Below are 15,716 nucleotides of genomic sequence, written 5' to 3' on the forward strand. Positions count from 1 at the left end.
CATGTTGAGGTGTGCCAGGAGTGTGCAGCTTGAACATATGTCTGAAAAGGGCCATGTATGGATGTGTATGTGCAGGGACATGACCGTGCTGCACGTGAGTCCTGGCATGTGTGATGCACATCAGTGGTGTATGTATTCCAAAGCATGATGCACAACTGCATGTGGAGAAGCACACATGTCAGTATTTCTGTGTATTTACTATGGCATGGTTGTGGTGTGACACATGGATGATGATTCCACCTTCATGTAGTACGTGCACGGCATACATGTGCATGTGTGTGTTTGACATGTGTGCGACTGTGATACGACATGGATGCATTTGACACAGACATGTAGGAACCTGACTGGCAGATGTGACATAGTTGCCAATGATTGAACTGTGACAGGTGGTGGAGATGTACAGATGCATGTCTGTCTGGTGGTGTCTGTGCATGTGTTTGCACTCCCTGTGTTGCTTGTGATGTCTCGCTGACCTTTGGATGTTCATGCTGTTGTGTGTGTGTGGATGCTGCTGTCTGATGCACCATTCATGTCAATTTGTGCATGTGTGTGGGTTCAAATGATATGAGTGTTGGGGAGTGTGATGCCATCTGTGAAGTTTGACACTGCCACTCATGTGCAACTGTCATGTGTGTATCCGACCATTGTACAGTGCCCTGATGCCTGTGTTCTGTCTCTCCCTGTCTGCAGTGTCGACTGATGAAGAGGGCAGAGACGGTGCTGTGGAGCACAGTGGCAGGGATCCCACCACCAGCCGGAGACGCAAGGCTCAGCTCTCATCCCACGTAGTCATCTCTTCTGGGAGTGAGGAGTCTGGTGCCGCGTCCATGGCCGCAGCTGCCGAGGGAAGGTCCAAAAGGCGGAGGCTGGAGGTGGACTCCTTGGCAGCAGTAGGGGCAGCTGAGCCCCCACAGGGGGCCTATGGAGGAAGATGGCATGGAGTCATCCAGGTTGGTGGGGGGGTCGGTTGAGGAGGAGGCCTTGGAAGGCTCATGCAAGGGGCCTGAGGATGGATTCCACTGATGCTAGTGGTGCAGTCCAGGGGCAGGGACAGGAGGAGGCAGCACAGGTCACTGCAGAGGTGCCTGTGTGTAATCCTGTCCCCGATCCTGTGACTGCACCATCCCGCACCAGCAGGGATGCCTTCGTCCAGACCCGATTTCAGGGAGGGGATTCGCGAACAACAACTAGCCTTCCTCTCCCTGTGGACGCGGCAATCCGTGACCGGATTGAGCCTGTCCCAGCTGGGGTGGTGTTGCACCAGCAGAGTTCTCGTGAGGACAATGCACGTAATTCGAATACCTCATTGACTGCATCAGCCTACTAGGTCAGGTAACCGACGCTGGGTTCCTCCGTGTGCTGGATCTTCTAGTGACCCCCTCCTCAACTGAACCCCCTATGCGCCAGTCGTCCTCCGTACCATCGTCCTGCCCAAGTATCACCTGGGCACCCTGTGGAGCTGGCCCTGAGTCAGCGACAAGGCTGGTGGAGGACACATCCCTGCCGCAGTCGGGAGTCGCAGGTCCAGCAGGGGTGGCCACCCCACCAACTGTACCCCAGTAAGAGGAGGACGTGCAGGCATCGACAGGCAGGGCACATGCACGGCAGCAGCAGGCTCTGGATGGGAGCGATGATGGCTCGGGGCCATCAACATCACAGGTGCAGGCATTGGCCAGGGCAGGAGGACCCTGGATTGGGAGTGTCTTCCGTGTGGCAGCGGTTGGGCCAGAAGATAGATGTGGAGCAGCGGCAGGCGGAGGAGGCATGGCTCACTATGGTCAGGGCGGAGAACTGCATGCACAGGGCATTGAGGCAGGCTGAGTGCCTCGAGGCAACTCGCAGGGAGTTGGAGGAGGTCATGGCTACATCCCTGTGAGACCTCAAGGCCAGGGAAGAGGCTCGCCTCCGGAACATCGACGTGGCATTCGATGATGCTCTGGCCCGGAACATCAAAAAGTGAGCGGTAGGTCTTGCCCGCCGCCTTTGTACATAGTTCTTTAGGGTTAGGTTTCCTTTGTTTTATCGTTTTTCTTGGAGTTCATGGACTTTGCTCCACTTTATGTATATTGTTTTTTATTCATAGGACTTTTTTGTAGGTTTGCTTTTGTTTGGGGATCATGGACCCTTTGGACTTCCATTGTATATAGTTCTGTATTTGTACAAACTTTCATTCATTGGACATCCCATGGATCAATGGTTTTTTACATGTTTTTATGTACTTTATTTGGATATTGGCAATGGACCACTTCTCTTTTTTCCTGTTGTGGATTTTTGTTTTACATTGGATTTTTCTATTTTTATTTTTTTTGCTTTCATTATTTCTTATTTTGCAAGTTTGAATTTTCTTTATGTTTTTTCATTACGTTTTTGAATACATTTCATATATCTTCATTATTGGTGTTATGTACTCTCATTGGTTTTGTGCATGTCTCTATGAGCATTGCCTCAGTCATGTGTTTCCACTGTGTGGCTCTGTTGTATGCATGGCCGTGGTGGCTCTTTTAAGACTCTCATGGCATGGGTAATTTGGGAGTGGGCGCAGTGGATGGTTGCGTGCTTGTACTGGGGGGCAGGGGGTATTTGGGTTGGCATTAGGACCATGGGTCTGTTTTGTTAGGACATGTTGTTTGGTGGGCCATGTGTCGGGGCCTGCTTGCAGGTGCCCGTCACGTGGGGTGGTGGACATGAGTCAGGGCCTGCTGGCAGGTGCCCGTCAATGGTTGGTGGGTAGGTGGGTTGGGGGACATGAGTCGGGGCCTGCTGGCAGGTGCCCATCACTGGGGGTGGGTGGGTGGGTTGGGGACATGAGTCAGTGCCTGCTGGCAGGTGCTCGTCAATGGTGGGTTGGTGGATGGGGTGGGGGACATGAGTCGGGGCCTACTGGCAGATGCCCGTCAATGGTGGGTGGGGTGGGGGACATGAGTCGGGGGCCTGCTGGCAGGTGCCCATCACTGGGGGTGGGTGGGGTGGGGGACATGAGTCGGGCCTGCTGGTGCCATGAGTCGGGCCTGCTGGCAGGTGCCTATCAATATGGGGTGGGGGACATGAGTCGGGGCCTGCTGGCAGGTGCCCGTCAATGGTGGGTGAGTGGGGTGGGGCTGATAGTTGTTCTGGTACCATTTAATGGGTGACCTCAGAGAACAATTTTCACAGAAGACTCCTCATAATATATGTGGGCTTCTGTCCTTAGGCGTGGGGTGTATGGATCTGCTACCCATTTAGGGGTTAGGGGTTTTGTGTTTCAGAGGAGCTCGGGGCCACATTTCAGAGAGGAACACACAGGGTATCCCTGGTTGGTTATTGGGATATCCTTGGTTAAAAGGTGGTCGACAAGTTTCGATGGTTGCTAGTTATCATCTTCTTCAGGACCGTGGTTTATATGCTTGTCTCGATGAGATCAAGGGTTGAGGGGGATCAGGGAGACCATCATCCCATCTACCTTATTGCAGCTCTGGCGTGTGGATGCTGTCAGCCGAGTATCTGACGTGTACGGCTGTCGTAGTGCGTCTCCTAGATCTTTGTATCTTGAACGGCTTCTACTTGCATCTAGCCGTAGCTAGATGCAAGTAGAAGCCGTTCAAGCATATAAACCACGGTCCTGAAGAAGATGATAACTAGCAATCATCGAAACCGGTCGACCACCTTTTAACCATGGATATCCCAATAACCAACCTGGGATACCCTGTGAACTAGACCATACAATATTGTGCTGTGGAAGAAGTTCCTTGTTTTTAAAAATCTTTGTTTTTTTATCAATCACCAAGTGACGTACGACTCAGGGACCACACACTTCTTACGAAGGTCAATAAGAGAAAAAAGGTCTAACGACCCATGCAAACAGTTCCTCTCTGAAATGTGGCCCGAGCTCCTCTGAAACTCAATACCCCTGACCCCTAAATGGGTAGCAGATCCATACACCCCACGCCTAAGGACAGAAGCCCACATACATTATGAGGAGTGTTCTATGAAAATTGTTCTCTGAGGTCACCCATTAAATGGTACCAGAACAACTATCAGTCTCCACGCTGAAAAAGTGGACCCCAAGAAGTGTTCATGTGTGTTAAAAGCATTCCTTCAAATAACACTTCGGGTAAAACCATGAAGTACAATTCATCGTCTCCCTGAATGTGATCCAGTGGGTGGGGTGGGGGACATGAGACAGGGCTCCCAAGTGCATGGTGCCATGTGCCTGCCTGCGGGGCATGGTATGGAGTGATGGGCTGCCTGTGGGGTATGGCCAGGGGTGTGGTGGTGGTCCCCTGTGGTGTGGGCTGCCTGTGGGGCATGCCCAGGGGTGATGGGCTGCCTGCAGGACATGGTATGGGGTGATGGGCTGCCTGTGGGGCATGCCCAGGGGTGATGGGCTGCCTGCGGGGCTTGGTATGGGGTGATGGGCTGCCTGCAGGGCCTGGCCAGGGATGTGCGGTGGTTCCCTGTGGTGTGTGCTGCCTGCAGGGCATGGGGACCAGAGGGCACACCCGGGAGGGCACACACTGCCAAATCACGTGTGAAACTCCCCACGCACCCCCGGAATCCACATACCCCACTCGCACAAGGCCAATTGCTTGTGAAACTCCTTGCGCACCCCTCTGAATACGCGTACCCCGCTCGCGCTAGCGAAATCGTGTGTAATACTCCCCGCACACCCCCAGAATACACACACCCCGCTCGCGCCAGTTCGAAATCGCATGTAAAACTCCCTGTGCACTCCCGGAATACACGTACCACGCTCACGCCAGCAAATTGTCTGTGAAAGTCCACGTGCACCCCCGGAATACACGTAACCCGCTCGAGCTAGCGAAAACGCATGTGAAACTCCCTGCGCACCCCCGGAATACACGTACCCTGCTCACGCTAGCGAAAACACGTGTGAAACTCCCCGCACACCTCCGGAATACATGTACCCCGCTCACACTAGCAAAATCATGTGTGAACTCCCCGCACACCCCCAGAATATATGTACCCCACTTGTGCCAGCGAAATTGTGCGTAAAACTCCCTGCGCACCCCAGGAATACACGTACCATGCTCGCGCCAGTCCAATCGCATGTGAAAGTCCACGCGCACCCCCAAAATACGCGCAGATAGCCCATCCACCCTCCCCATGCCCCGCAGGCAGCCCATCACCCCAGTCCATGACCCGCAGGCAGCCCATCACCCCAGTCCATGCCCCTCAGGCAGCCCACAGCACAGGGGGGACATTTTCCACACATTTTACCTGACGCAGCAGGGTACACGTATTCAGAGAGGTGTGCTGGGTGTTTTACATGCGATTTTGCTGGCACGAGCAGGGTACGCGTAGTCTGAGGGGTGCCCGGGGAGTTGTAAATGCGATTTCGCTGGCACGAATGGGGTACGCATATTCCGAGGGGTGCGCAGGGAGTTTTACACATGATTTCGCTAGCGCCAGCAGGGTATGTGTATCCGGAGGGGTGTGCAGGGAGTTTTCCATGTGATTTCGCTGGCGCGAGCGTGGTACGCCTATTCCGAGGGGTGCGCAGGGAGTTTTCCATGCATTTTCATGGTTGGGGGGCTTTCTGTTGGTCCACAGGTCTTTGCGCCATTTACTGGATTTGGGCAATGTTTTTGGCGCACAGGGCAGGGTTGGGGGTGTAACTGGCACTGCTACAGGGTCGCTGCGCCACTCTGCACCACGGTTGGTTATGGATTTAAGTATCCATGAATACGCTGTGAGCTAAAATGGGTTTTGGTGCATGAGGCTGGCGCAGACTGCCCCACGTGCACACTCTGCGCCAGCCGTGTGCACCACTTGTGCGCTAAATTCTATGAATTACCCCCAGCGTGTTTAAAATAAAGTTTAACAGAGCCGGGAATCGATGATGAATATGGATGAGGTCCACAAAGTTTATTTGGAATTAAACTGTAGAAGTACATTTGCTTCAATTGGTTCTCCCCATGTATATTCTACACAGCTTAAAGGAACAAACCATGGTGGCAGACCAAGGTTTCGCAACATGCAATTTAATTCTGATAAACGCCTATACCAATATGTTATTATTACTTGCATTTTTGTTAACATGTTTGTAATGCTACTTTCTAACTTAGTCTGAAGTTGTCATATTTCAAAATCGTTTTCCTGTATTGATGGTATGGGCAACTCTGTAACATAGGGTTGCTAATTTACTTTCAAAAAGCAAATGAAGGGGGTTGCTCATGAGCCCGATCCAGCATGGTGGCTCCTTCATGAGCTCTGCTCAACAGCTGCTAAATCCTGTAAATATCCTGCGGATACGGGCGTGCGATTGACCTCAGACGGAGCATTTTTGCTCACAGGTGGGCTCAAGCACAAACCCTGTCAACAGTGACCAGAACAGTGAGAGGTGCAGAGGGGAGCACTTCGGCCAATCCGTCCCTGTACCGTGTGCAGGGAAGAAACTGCACTGGCAGCTCCATCATGGGCAGAGGGGGAAGGAGGGCCTGTCCTCGGGCCTTATTATGGGACATATACGCAAGGGCTATTAGGAGAGGTGACAGTGCCGATACCTGTGTGAAGGTGCCGAGTTTGGTTGCAATCAGAAGAAATATTGAAGTGCTGGGTGCCGTCTGGTGACTTCGACTGGTACCATTTGAGGCAGTGACCATAGCGCAACACCACTGTCCCGAGCAGTGCAGCATGAGTGGCTGAGGTAGGCATTGCGAAGAAGAGGCGCACACAGATGCCACGCCATTAAGCGGGCCACTAGACGGCATCCCGACGTGGGAATGCGAAATACACTTAATTTCGTGCACCTTTCAAACCAATACAGAAGAAAACGCGACCTTGCAGCCAACATAACACACATCGTTGCCTAAGCGCGCATCCTGTCCTGCAGATACAGGTCTATCCGTGCACCTGCATATTCAGGAACACAGTACACAGAAGCCCCCACTAGTAACCGTACTAATATGTCTTGGCCCCTGGGGGGGCGGAGACCCCAATTTCCACCAGATGAAAATTAAGATGGCCACCTGGGATATACATGGGGCAACCACTTGGGTAAAAATAGAAAGATCCTTCTGCATATGAAATGCCATAGCTTAAACATTGCCTTTATTCAGAAAACACACCTTATACATTCCACTGAAGGAAGATGGGCTTCACAATGGGGATGTCACAGATAATATTAATTTTTATTCTACATACTCCAGGGGTGTTGCAATACTTATTCCTAATTCCCTTAGGTTTCAACTACAGAGGATTTTAAGTGATCAGGAGGGTAGGGTACGGATGGTTATGGTGTACCTAGAGGCTATCCTAGTCACGCTGATTAGCACCTATACCCCAAACATGGATGATCCAGAGTTTTTTGATTGGGTGCTCATAAGCCTAGCTTCAAGAGGGCACACACTAGTGCTTTGGGGCAGAGACTTCAATGCTGTTTTAGGCACTATACTATTTGGAGGCGGAAACACATTGCACTGAGGGGTTACGTTTAACTCATGAGTTCACGACACAGTTTCGCAGAATACATTTTATGTTAATCTCAAGGATGGCAGCACTCCAATTTGAAGATAGTGAGATTCTACCGAGGACCGTATCAGATCACTCTCCACTTACCCTGGAGTGTTCTATTGCAGAAGTGATATGTGTGAGGGCCAATTGGTGCTTCAAAGCTGAAGTCTTAAAGATGCAGTCTTTCAACAGGACATACAGGATGAGATAATCTCATGTTTTACCATTAATGAAGGCTCCGTGGGTTCACATGGAGTGATGTGGGAAACACTCAAATGCTGCATTCGTGGGGTGTGCATAGCCAAGGAGGTCTGAATTTTTAAATTAACCAGTAGAGACCTTGATTCAATGAATCCAAGAGAATTGGAAGATAATCTCCTATTAACTGGAGATGAATGCATATCGACAGATATTTGACGATAGCCGGACAGTTTTCGTGCCAATGCTCTGAGGGAAGTTAAATACTTGAATCAGGCTCATCCTAAATGACAATATGCAGAAGGCCAGAAACCCAGGGCATTGCTAGCACGGATGCTTGCATAAGAGAAAAAATCCAAACAAATAGACCTGGTTAAAGATTAATATGGGCAGCATAAATATGAGACATTGTATATTGAGCGAGTATTTTATGAAACTTATATTGTCCTGTACTCCCTCGGAGAGGCTCACTCTGAGGCACTTATACAGCAATATGTAGAGCGGACCAAGTTGTACTGTGTGACTCAAAGATACTGGGAGGCTCTCAATTGGAACCTAAATCTAGAGGAGATATTGGGGGTCATTAAGAATCTTCCAGGGTTAAAAGCTCTAGGGCCATATGGTATCTCGACAGAGTTATATGAGGCCTATGGAAATATTCTAGTTCCTCACTTGCTTCGGATTTATTCCAAATTTATAGAGCAGGGATTCCTTCCTCCAACACTTAGAGAGCTAACAATAATCTTACTGCATAGGAAGTGAAAACTGCCAGGTATCTCGTATCAACCAATATCACTCATTAATTGGCGATAACAAAGTGTGCACTAAATTATTGGCTAATAGATTTCTTTCCCTGATGCAGGGCTTGGTTCGTATGGATCAATCAGGATTTGTTCCCAGGAGGAACACTATGTAGGCTTTTCTTGGGTTTCTCAATGCACTGGATCAGGAGGTCCCAGCAGTGTCAGTGCTTTTCGAGTAGATTTAGTTTTTTCGGGGTTAGTTTTGGGTGCAACTTCTTCTGTTGGCGACCGTCTTAATTATGCCTTTAGGCCATGTCACGTCCTTGAGGTGATTGGTGGAGGAACCAGTACCCCTACCTCCTTGGTTTTATAAAAAGAAGAGTGTTTCACCACACATTGACTGCGCCACACATAGGATCCAATTTGGTTTTCAAAGAAAATATATTTCTAAAGCAATCAAACTAAACAAATGGGCAACTTGCTCATATTCATGTTCTATTCCCATGTCAAATATACATTCAATTGCACAAGATGATTTCAGTCAATTTTGAATTTCACATCAGGGAATTGGGGGAGAGGGTTGAGATAATATAATTTAACATTTGAACATAAAGGCACAAAAATCAAGAAAGAAACCGGAAAGAAATGCGAAGAGATAAAACAAAACAATATGAAAGAAAGAGAAAGAGACAAAGGAAAAGAAAATATATACATTTTTAGAAAAACGAGTTCAGTGTCATTCATATTAAATAATGCATGTCAATCTGCGTCCTGTAATGTTTTAAGTTTCTCTAAAGCTATTACAGAGTATGCGTGCTAGTTACTAGAGAATTACCAGTTATATTTCCAATAAAAGATATATGTTACATAGATTTTCACTGAGGTTTTGGCTAGGACAAGGGCATGTCACATCTCGCATAAACTAAAACATGAAAGACGTCATCAAGTCCCTAATATAATTTTTTTTATATAAACCTTGCCGAGATAAGTTCCATTGAGTTTCAAATTATTAGTTGCAGCATGCGCTAATAAGTGTTTATCAACAATCGAAGTTGGATAAAAGCTCCTTACCCAGTATCCTTGTTAGAGTGAGTCCCGGGAAAATCCCTAAGAAAAAAGGATGTTTTATTTATCTAATTTCTTCACACAAACGTGCTCACATCCCATTTTAAATCCAATCAGTTTCCCTTTCTTAACCTTGGTTGCCTTCCTTATTTAGGGACTATCAAGCTGATAAATACAATTCGCAATCAATAAATATCCTACCGTACTTAGAATCACCTCTATTTTCAAAATGACTAATTCCAGAAGTCACACACTTAATGAGCTATTGACACGTGTAGTATCGTACATTCACTTGCATTATCAACGCCGCGGTGAGCCAGGCACGCACGAGATAAGAGGACGTCACATAGAATGTGACGTGTGCCTGTGACGGAGGAGTATGAGGCGATTCAAACACCAATGCCTGTATTTGCCAGTCGGTGGAGCCTGATATAGATACTTATAAATACTCTATATAATAAATATATATAGCTCCATAATTCCTACCGTGTCCGTATTTGATATATGCCGTGACACTACAAGTGGTGACGAGGATTCGGGCTCTACCGCCTCCTGAGGACCCGCGTGTCCATGATAGCTGTTGCTGCAATCACCTTCCCCAGAGGCCGCTCCGCTCCACCTCTCCGAGCGTTGCAGCGGCCACATTGCTTAATCCCCGGTATCGGAGGAGTGACTCGTTTTCTACAGAGGCCGCTCCGCTTCCCTTAGCGTTGCAGCGGCCACAGCAAGTAAGTCTCTGCCGCATAATGTTTCCGGATTGTAGCTCCACCTCATAAAGGCCAGCCTATCTCAACTGCTCAAAATAACCGTAATACACGGTATAGAGGAGCACTAGGGGAAGTTTGATAATACATTTATGGAGAGCATGGTATAGAGGATCACTGAAGGGGAATACATGCTTGAAGTCAGCAATATTAGTTTGAACATATAATTTTACTACAAATCAGAAGGAGGGCACCTCTCATTAAGTGCCTATTCAATGTTTCAAGGCACACAACATAATAAAACCGAGAATTGCTGCAGTGAAAAACCACAAGACAGCTGAACTGCATTGTCCAATAAACATTAAATCTTACGAATATAGTCTGCCATTGCATTCAGTGGTGTTCCACCCCCCATGTTTTTCCTGTCAGAGGTGGGAGAACCGTCAATTCCATGGAAGAGGTGGATTAAAGCCTTCGAACACTACTCAGGGGTGGTGTGTGGCCAAAACTGCAGCGTGGAAAAACGGAAGTCCCTTTTGTTGCACTGCCTAGGGCCAGCTGGGCAAGAAAAATTTGAAGACTTGCCTGAATTATTGCCGGAAGAAAGTGCAGATTTGAATGAATATGAATGCTCAGTGAAAAAGATGAGCAAACATTATGAAAAAAATTGAGCACTATCCTTGAACGTTACAAGTTTGGGAAAAGAGTTCAAGAAGAAGGTGAAAGTGTTGAACAGTACATAACTATCTTGAGGAAATTGGCCAGGACCTTCAAATTCAATGCTCAATTGGACGAGAGATTACGCGATCAGTTTATGCTGGAATGCAGGAGCAGCAAGGTGAGGGAAAAGCTGTGGGCTGAAGATGATCCACCCCTCGATACAGTCTTAAGAATAGCCAAAGAAGTTGAACATACTGAGAAATGTGTTCAAGAACTGGAGAACAGAATGCAGTCTGTTGAAGTCAAACATGACGCAATTACACTAGGAACACTAACAAGAATAATGAATCAATAGCCCAAGTGATGGATGTAGCCAGTGGAAAGAACAAGTGGGAAAAAACTCGAAAACCATTGTGGAATGAGGATAGAAGAAGCAAAGGAGTACCCAAGATACATGCGAGAAGGAGGAGTCCTCCTCCACAAAGACAAAGAAGCAGTCCAAGAAGGAGGAGTACTGGCAAATGTTTTAGATGTGATGGTACGGATCATTGGGCAGACAATCCTGAATGCCCAGCTCTGAAGATCATATGCGGAAAATGCAAAGGCAAGGGCCATTGTGCTAGATGTTGTAGAGCACAAAATACCTCCATGAATTGGATCGGCGATGATAATGGCAGTGATGATGGAGATGATGAGTGCGTATTTGTTATAAATGATGAAGAACATGAGGAGGAAATGGAAAGTCCCAAGGCTATGGTGTGTATAGATGGAGTGAATATGCACATGATGATTGACTCTGGTGCCAAATACACTTTGATACTGCAAGATATGTGGGATAAAAGGAGACATGAATATTTACATGAAGCAGACATAAGGCCGAGAGCCTATGGTGGAATTAAAATTGATGTTATCGGATGGTTTTGGGGTGCACTTAAGTTTGAAGATAGGAAGGCTAATGGGAAAATCTACATTACAAGAGCTGGTAGAATTCCCTTATTAAGCTGGACTCATCAAAGTAAACTCAAAGTGAAGTTGGATGCCGGTGCTGATGAATCGGTGATGAACATTGACAATGAAAAGTCAGGAAAACACATGAGAATAAATGAGACAAAGAATAATGAAGAGGTGATGAAAAGTGTTTTCAAGGATGAGATTGGATGTTTGCGGGGGTACTCACATAAAATAAGGTTGAAACCTGATTGTGTTCCAGTAGCACAGAAGCTTCGCAACATTCCCATATCTATGAGAGAGGAAGTAAAAAAGGAAATAGAGAGCCTAGAAGAACAAGGTATCATAGAAAGTATTGATGCCAGTTAATGGGTATCTCCATTAGTTGTCCTGAGGAAGAAATCTGGGAAATTGAGGATATGTGTTGACATGCGGGAGCTGAATAAATGTGTAATTTCTGACAGACACCCACTCCCTAACATCCAAGAAATAGTTTCCACCATTGGTCCATCGAAGCATTTCTCCACTCTTGATTTGATCTCAGCATACCATCAAGTAAAATTACATAAAGAATCTAGGTGCATGGCAGCATTTATCACGCCAGATGGATTATATCAATATAAGAGATTACCGTTTGGGCTCATATCGGCTGCATCTGTCTTTCAGAAGATCATGCATAAACTGTTTTCAGAGGACTAGGGTGTTATATGCTTCCAGGATGACATACTAGTACATGCTATTGATCAAAGGACACATGATGAGAGACTGCAATATGTGTGCAAGAAACTTTATGAAGCACGAATGACCTTAAGTAAAGAGAAATGCAAAATTGATTGTTGCGTAATTGAATACTTAGGACATACTATATCAGCTGAAGAGTTATGGCCAAAGAAACAACTATTAGATGATGTAGAGAATATGCCAAGACCCAAATCTAAGGAGGAAGTGTGTACTTTCATTGGCAGGGCCGAGTACTACTCAAAATTCATGCGTGATTTTGCCATGCACACCATTCCACTCCGAGAACTTTTGAAGAGGAAGTCATTTGCATGGGATACAGAATGTGAAGAGGAATTTGGGTGGATAAAACATGAGTTGAATAAAGCACCGTCGTTGAGGAATTTCAAGAGCGGAGAGAAAACCGTCATCACGACAGATGCCAGCAATGTAGGTCTTGGTGCAGTTGTCACACAGGAGATTGATGGCAAGGATAGATTGATAGCTTTTGCATCTAGACTGTTGAAAGGCGCGGAAAAAACGTATGTGGCCATTGAAAAAGAAACATTGGCTATCAAATGGGCTGCAGAAAAGTTTCAAAATTTTATTTGGGGTGCAGAAGTGGAGTTCCGCACGGACCACAAGCCATTGGTCCACGTCATAATGAATAAAGGTTTGGAAAATGTTTCAAATCGCATAAAAAGGTGGGTCATACTCTTGCAAGAATACAACTGTGTAGTGAAGTATGTACCAGGCACGAAAAACCGGGCTGCCGACTGTCTTTCGAGACTCACTAATGTCTCTGAGATAGACGATAATGAAGATATGAAATCTGAAGTTGTACTTAATATTGAAGATCTATCCATATCGGAGAAGGAATGGGAAGAGGCAGAGGAATCAGACATTTCATTTGGAAAATTGAGACACATCATATCAAGTGGTAGTCCGTTGGTCAAAGCCAAGTATGAAGAAAATGGGCTGTTAGAATTTTGGAAAGTTGCAAATGAACTCAAGGTGGAGAATAATAGAATTATGAGAAGTGACAGAATCATTCCACCCGCAAGTCTGTGCCAAAGGATCATTGTGTTGGGCCACGAGGGTCAGCAGGGTGTTGTGAAGACAAAGAGAAGAATATGTGATGAATTTTGGTGGCCAGGATATGATCTGCAAATCGAGAGAATTATATGTGATTGTATCCTTTGCAAAGAGAGTGATAGAGGATGTGTGAATGAGAAATACCCCATGGTAGTTACAGACCTCCCAAGTAATGTATGGGATGACCTGGGTATGGATATATTGGGTCCAATTTGCAGTGAGGGTAAGCAACAATATTGCCTAGTAATCATTGATCTGTTGACTAGGTGGGTTGAAGTCATGATCAAGCCATGCATGACTGCCAAAATGGTAGTTGAATTTCTAGCAGAGGTCTGTGGAAGGGAAGGTTTACCAAAAAGTATATTAACGGAGAATGGAGTCCAGTTCCGTTCGAAAGAAATGCAAAAGTTTTGTGCAGAAAATTCCATTGTGCACAAAAGGAGTGCAATACACAACCCGGAGACCAATGGAGTGGTCGAGCGTTTTAACAGAGTGCTCAAAGATGCGGTGAGATGGGCCTGGGCAAATGGTGTGAGATGGGAAGAAGCTGTCAGACAAAAGATTAATGCTCATCATTTCACAACACACTGTACTACAGGTGTGTCGCCGTTTGAAATGAGTAGGGGCCGGAAGGCCAACACTAAGTTGACACCATCTTGGATGAAAAGAATGACTGTAATATAGAAGGATTTGTAGATGTGTGTGAGAGCATCAGAACTATGCAATTGAAGAACAAGAAAGCCCATGATAGATCCATAGGCAGAAATGTGAAAAGATCACCATTGATGGTTGGAGGTTTGGTGAGAATCAAGCTTCCACCTGTTTTGAGAAATGGTACGTGCAAGTGGTCAAAACCTGTCGGTGTGGTCGAAGTGTTTAAGCATGCAGTGAGGGTTGAGGATGGTAGAGTTTGGAATATGGAGAGAGTATGTGTATGGGATGTACCTAAAGTGAATGTGCCAAAACAAGATGGTCATGAAAGAGTCAATGGTAATGATGGTTCTAGTGATGTGGAGGAATGTTGTAGGGATGTAGTGAACAGGAAGAACTTGCAAAGTGTTTCCTTGCCAAAGCCTACAAGAGATATCTCATGTAGATCAAGCAGAGGAAGAGTCATTCGTGATCCCCGCGGATTAACAGACTTTGTGTGGGAACATTGAACCAATGAAACACTTTCTATATGTTGGACATTAAATTTGTGGTATCAGATAAGTTAAGAAGGGGAGATGTGTAGTATCGTACATTCACTTGCATTATCACCGCTGCGGTGAGCCAGGCATGCACGAGATAATAGGCCGTCACATAGAATGCGACGTGTGCCTGTGACGGAGGAGTATGAGGCGATTCAAACACCAACGCCTGTATTTGCCAGTCAGTGGAGCCTGATACAGATACTTATAAATACTCTATATAATAAATATATTTAGCTCCATAATTCCTACCGTGTCCGTATTTGATATATGCCGTGACACTACAACACGTAAGAGAGGCATCCCAGCACAGTCCCATATATGTGCTATTGTAAGTGCGCAGCATTTCAAACAGTGAATACTTATCATACATGAAAGCATATGTCACGGGTAGCACACTGTAAGTGATTCATCCTCCCCGCAGTCTGGAGCAGACAAACACGGACATGCAAATCTGTCCCTTTTCTCTCCCATTCTCATGCGCTCGTTAGTGGCTTACCTCCTTAGCATCAAACATCAAACAATGTTTCTCGCGTCGGCAAAGCACTGTAGTATGCCGCTGCGCTGAGCCCAGTTGTTACTATAGAGTTGCCAAGGCATCGTAGTTAGTCCCTTGTCTCTTGCTGATCATTCTTAATGGCCGTCATGTTAGAATGGTGAAAGTGATTACATACAGTATAGTCACAAACCCAATGTTCACAAATGTTCTATTGTACTCAAATATATCTCACCTACATACATTTATATTCTGTTTACATTATCAGAAGAACGAAAGTGTTTTGGATATAGAGTGGAAAAAAGAAAATAATATAGCTATATAATGGAAAGTCAACTCTGTGTCAAATAGTGACGCGTGCTTCAATCCATTCACCCCAGTGTGTGTTTCCTTGAATTTGGGTGCGCAAGACTGATAGGTTTATATACTCCTGAATAGAGTGTTCAGG

This window comes from Ambystoma mexicanum, chromosome 1q (assembly GCF_040938575.1).
Source record: "Ambystoma mexicanum isolate Mex_15411 chromosome 1q, UKY_AmexF1_1, whole genome shotgun sequence".
Taxonomy (NCBI): Eukaryota; Metazoa; Chordata; class Amphibia; order Caudata; family Ambystomatidae; genus Ambystoma; species Ambystoma mexicanum.